Raw genomic sequence first — 6,000 nt, 5'->3', positions numbered from 1 at the left:
ATTGATTGATGATTTTTAAAGATATCATTGCGGGGGGTCCCGTTGTAATTTTTTTGGGGACATACTGTAGAAACGACACCAGTGAGCAGTAGCCACATAACCTTATTCTCCTCGTCAACATAAGACTCACCGTGTGCTCAAACGTGCAACAACGTCGTCCACCATTCGACTGACGCCTTTCACATCACACTGAAAGTTATATCCCATATAAGCTATCTGGATTCAACAAAGTTGAATGAAGCATTCGTTGATGCCGGGGCTAAAATCACTGATGATTGTATAAGTAAACAAACAACAATGATGATTTCATGTACTTCCCATTCTCAGTCATGAATAAAATGCTGCTTCGGTCTTTGGATTATATTTCTTGTCATATCAATCTTAGCAAGATATGAATTGAGAATGTTGAATTCTCGTAAGTCATATTACACGTCCAAATCTTTAATAGTAGTGATGAAAAAAAAGAAAAAAAAAAAGAATGTCATCCTGACTTCCCTTATCAAAATTGGAATCAATTTGGGTCGCTTGATGATAATCAATTACTTTCAATTGAAATTATTCCTTCATTGTATGTTCTCTAAAACGATGTCATCCGTTGCTTTCATAATGCGTTTGAAATTTCTTTTGGCGCTTTTCAAAGTTGAAATCTTTAGATTCTTACTTAAGATGTGCGTGTGTTTGCCTGAAGGTGTAAATGAGCAGTGACCGAATTTGAAAATAACATGAACTTTTCGGCCAGTGAAGTTCAAGGTCAAACAAAATGAGCTCTTCACCTTTTCTGTGCCAGGGACTTTGGACCGTGCGTACAACGCTATGGTTGTTTGTTGTTGTTGTTGTTGTTGCTGGGGTTGTTTTTTTTTTTAAATCAGTACTCAAAGCATACAAAGGGTTACGAAATATATACATGGTCACTTCACTGATAGCAGTGGTACATGAAAATATTGTCGCACGTGTCAAAATCCGCTTCGAAACTGCTCAGCTCGTAACCGCCACCCCATCCCCAACACACACACACATGCAAAGAAGAACACCACTCTTTTACTACCTGACTATCTGTATCAACACCGAGAACATCCAGAAAAGTGCTGGGCCTCAGAGTCTAAGCATTATAGACTGCGGCATGTATTTCATACCTCATCTTTTCCAAGTTTGAGGACAGCCTATGATTCGGGTTGGTCAGTTCTATATAGGTGTGAAAAAGTCAATTTCATGAAATGGGCTTTAGAATCTCTGCAATCTGATCGGTCAATTATCATGCACTGGATTTTACTGATCCACATTGAGCCATGCGTCCGGTAAAATCCGAATGCATGGCTCAAGCCTTCTATGGTGTTGTAGGTGAACTGGACGCATGATGGGTAAAAGGGTTGAATTTCACGAATTTACAGGCCCATTTTATAAAACGAATGATGTACAGGCCTATTCGTGGATCAGTGAGAATTGGATGCTCTCGTTTAACTTTGGAAACAGTCTAAATCCAAATCTCTGCCCTGTGCATCATTTGTTAATGATGTCATACACGAGTGCTGTTTCATTAATGATCTGAGAATTTGAGAAAAAAAAAGTTTTGTCTCTGCCATGAAAGTCTATACTCCAGGACATCGTATAGAGAATCAAACTATAAAGATGGCATTGAAGGAAATCCTTAGATTTAAATGTCTAGAGAGCCGTAGCTTGGAACGTATGTTAAGTTTGTCAGTGCTGGTTTTGTTTTCTTTTGATTTGTTTTGTTTTGCTTTGTTTTTTTTTTTTTTTTTGGTATAGTAATATAGAAACGTCGAGGGTGGGGCATGATAATTAATAACTGGGAGGGCAACACATGATCTATACCTATTAGATGCGATTCGCATTTGAAAATTACTTATAAATCATTATATTTTGTGAGAAATATGAAAATGCAATTTTGGCTATATATCTACACTGCATACTTTAACGATCGCCATCAAATTCCGTGCGAGCAGAGTACTTGAACGAAGCGGACAACTGTTATTTCACGGGTCGCCTACATTGCCAGCCCACATTCCATGTATTCTGTAATTCGCTGTGGAGAAAAGTAGGGTGATACATGTGGAACAAGTGTTAGTGTGGAGTACACGGGTCGCCGCCGCAGTCACAGAAGTGTCCTCACTAAAAAAAAAACAAAACAAAACAAAACAAAACAAAAAAAAAACAAAAAAAAAAACGGCGATAATGGAAAAGAGGAAAACATCAAGCAACAGGGGTATGTATTTCAAAATTTCACGCTCTAACCACAAAATTTATGGCAGAAGATGTCATCAACCCCGCCCCCGCCTTCTCTCTCTCTCTTCACTTTTTGAACATGCATGAGATATGTTTGTTTGCACAATTTCGTGGTCAAAAATAGCTCCCAACATTCTCGCATGATTGCAGGCGCGAAGTGGCCTCTTAGCGATACTTTATGACTCGAACAAAAGACGAAGAATGATCGTTGCTATCATTTTGTACTGGCGGTTTTTCCTTTTATGTCAAACTTTTTCCTATTCCTTTCACTATTTTTGTATAAAGTAATATATCTTCTTCGAGATCGTCCTCATATTCTCCGTTGACAATGTTTCATGGCGTTCCAAATGTACGTGTCTCAGAGTGAATTGACTTCAAAAAAGATAAGCAAATATATAGAACAATGAAATGGAAACACTTTAGAAACACAATGGATATACGTTATACTTCTATTCCCTCTCTCCACGTTTGCTTCTTCTGTCGATACGTCTCTTTCGCCACTTTGTACTCTTTACGATTTTCTCATAACAATTAATCATCTTTCCTTTCCATTCTGCTTCCAAAATGTTAGAATTAGACTTACTTAATTACACAGTTATCAGTTCTGTGTGGGTGCATATCAACATTGATTTCTTCGGTCAAACGGACCAGCTGAAGTCTTCAAATATCAACTTCAGTAACGATGAAGTATTTACTGCATTAAGAATTGTGAAATCAGGAACAGCACCTCTATGCGCTCAAAAGGTGAAACAGTGACACTATTTGGATCTCGGATTTGGATAGACTAAATTAGACGCAGAAATCCTTTGGTGCCACCTGTACCGTTTAAACAGCCCCTACCACTGTATTCTTTTTTTTTTTCAACAATATTCATTTGATTTCTATAAATACACACAACAAAACATCCATCTTGAATGCATGCAAACAATATGCAATCAACAATTATTAATCAAACGAAAAACAATCAATTGGTACGTGAGCCGAAAATCATTACATCATAAACTTATACACAAACTTACACGTGCACACACACACACACACACACACACACACAATACTCTCCTTAGCCCCCTCCTCCATGCAGTTCTAGGGTTCCCGCTTACATCTTAATCCTACACTTCAATAAATTATATTCAATCATAAGATTCCATATATTCATACACACACATGCAGGGCCTACACACACCCACGGACATTCACGCAGCCACATTAATGTGGACCAACATCAAAGAGTCATGCTGACAGAATATTTTCGGTTGATTTCTCTCATTGGTGAGTTTTTACATGAAGGAAAGTCAAAAAAGAAGACAAAATGATTAGAAAACAGGCAGGGAAGGACAGGTTTGAATCTTATGAAGAACAAGCAGAGGTTGACGGTCGCGGAAGAGTTCACTCTCAGTCGAACAAGGAGAACGTTAATACGTATTTTTAAATGAGCTGTTATGAACTAAAAAATGACACATCAATACCGGTTGATGAAAAGGGGAGCGGAGAGGACATCAAAATGTGAGAAGAAAACAACATGGGTAAAGACGAGGACGGACAGAAGTTGGTATAGAGAAAGAAAGATAGGTCGAGAATTCAGAGTTGTTTATGCCAGTAGCAGCATTCTGGCGCAGTGTGTGCGTAGGAATGGCAAGGCGAGCGGCGTAATTCCACGGGGGAACGGTCTCCGTGGCGCCACTGCCTACCACGTGTCAATGTTTATTAGCATTCGACCAACCCCAGCAGGCGGTCTGCGTGGCGCGGCGTCCGCCCGACACGCTTTTACCAGGAATTCCACCCCTTCCCCCTTCGCGCTGGCATCCGCGCTGGCCCGCGAGCACACTGACGCTGCTGCGCTAGGCTCGCGGAGTTGCAAAACAACAACCCCAGCATCATCGCAGAGTTCAATCGGGCGGGGTAATGACAGTGTGTACGTGTAATACATAGCGCCATCGACCTCTCCGCGAGGCGGTTAACCTCGTTGGCTTCCCCCCTCTTCCGCATCCCTCCCTCCCACACCTGCGAATGTTAAGCTGATGTGTCAATGTAACTCGGACTTCATTGGAGCTGGTACGGGAATGCCTTCTCCTGGCACATTCCACGGAGAACCCACGAGTCGCTGCTACATCATTTTCGTCACGGAATAACGGATCTCGCCGTCGATGTGAAGAGGAGGAGGAGGAGAGAGAAAAAGGGGATGGCGAGGAGGAGGAGGGGTAAATGATTGGGACAACTGTGTACAGGAAGGATTACATATCTACTGCAGAACACAAATAGGGCGAAAGAGCACGCAAGATGTAGGCGTACCATAAAATGATGAAAATAAAATTCTGACAAAGTATAGGCTATACTTGCCTCTCCGTTTCCTGGGATTGTGTAGTGCAGATGTTACTTTTGTTGTTTTGTTTTGCGGAAGTACATCAAAATGAATCGGGAATACCACGTATCAATCCAGATTTTCCAACGGAAATATTAAAAAAAGCATGATTCACTACAAAAAAAAAACAACTACACAAAATGTGTTTTAATTAATAATCCCTCCTCAATCACAGTTTCATCAAGATCAGCGTAATGTGACAGAAATGAAACAAGACACTCCCGATCCTATCAGAGAACTTTAATGCATGATAGATTGTATGTATGTATGTATGTACGTATGTATGTATGTATGTATGTATGCGTGTGTTCGTGTGTGTGTGTGTGTGTATGTATGTGTGTGTGTGTGTGTGTGTGTGTGTGTGTGTGTGTGTGTGTCTTTATGTAATAAATCCCCGGGAATAAATCTGGGTGAGCATCCGTTCTCGAATAAATAATCCTCGAAATGGGATCTGGACTAAATAGAGTGCAAACCAATTGACACAGAAAGAAACGGCTAGCCGCAGTCTCAATGACGAAAAAAACAAAACAAAACAAAACGAGGCCATGATAACTAGGAGACCGGGAGACAGATAGACAGACAGACAGACGGACAAAATTAATAGATAGACTGGGAGAGGCCGGGCAGCAAAGATCACTTAAAGACATTTACCTACTTTTCCTTTCGGGTCGATTGAACATATGCGATATAGAAGGTGATATCATACTTTCAATGAGCTTGTTACGGAGTCGGGACAGAAATATTTACGTGTTACTTGACCCCACTCTGTTAAACTATAACCGAATATGACTTGAAGAGAAGGAAGAGGAGGAGGAGGAAGGGGGGGGGGGGGGTAATGTGAGATTAGAAATCAGCGCGTGCTTGCCAATGGGCGACGGCGATAGATAGCGCGCGGGAGACGTTTTACGATGTCGTGGCGATACTTTATCTGGTGAGAGACGCCACCAGATAAGGAAGAGATGTAAGCAGTCGATAGTTACGTTCAGACGGGAGCCCTTAACCTCGAAGTTAGGAAACTTCGAGGTTAGAGCTTGTAGTTAGGGACCGTGAAGACGCACTCGTAGTTAGCAAACCTCGAGGTTTTCTCGATGTTTCGAGCCACGAGAAATCTTATGGTTAGCGCTCTAACCACGAGCCGCGGGGGGTCCCCACTCGTAGTTAAGCACCGTGTGGACACAAAAAACAACGAACTCGAAGTTAAGAGTGACCTCGCCGTAAACTCCAGCCCCCACAGTTTCCATCTGCTTCCGGGTCAACCTCCCAAACGTACACCACAAATACACTATAATATTATATACACGTGAAAAGCCTATGACGCACGACACAACAACATCATCTTTTCTTCCCATGCGCTTGATCTCTGAAACTGAACACGTCGAACTCGCTACTGTATTCTA

Source organism: Diadema antillarum, unplaced genomic scaffold (genome assembly GCF_040938485.1).
Source record: "Diadema antillarum isolate AM-2024a unplaced genomic scaffold, OU_Dant_1.0 scf00000183, whole genome shotgun sequence".
Lineage (NCBI taxonomy): Eukaryota > Metazoa > Echinodermata > Echinoidea > Diadematoida > Diadematidae > Diadema > Diadema antillarum.
Note: the sequence above shows the minus strand (reverse complement) of the source record.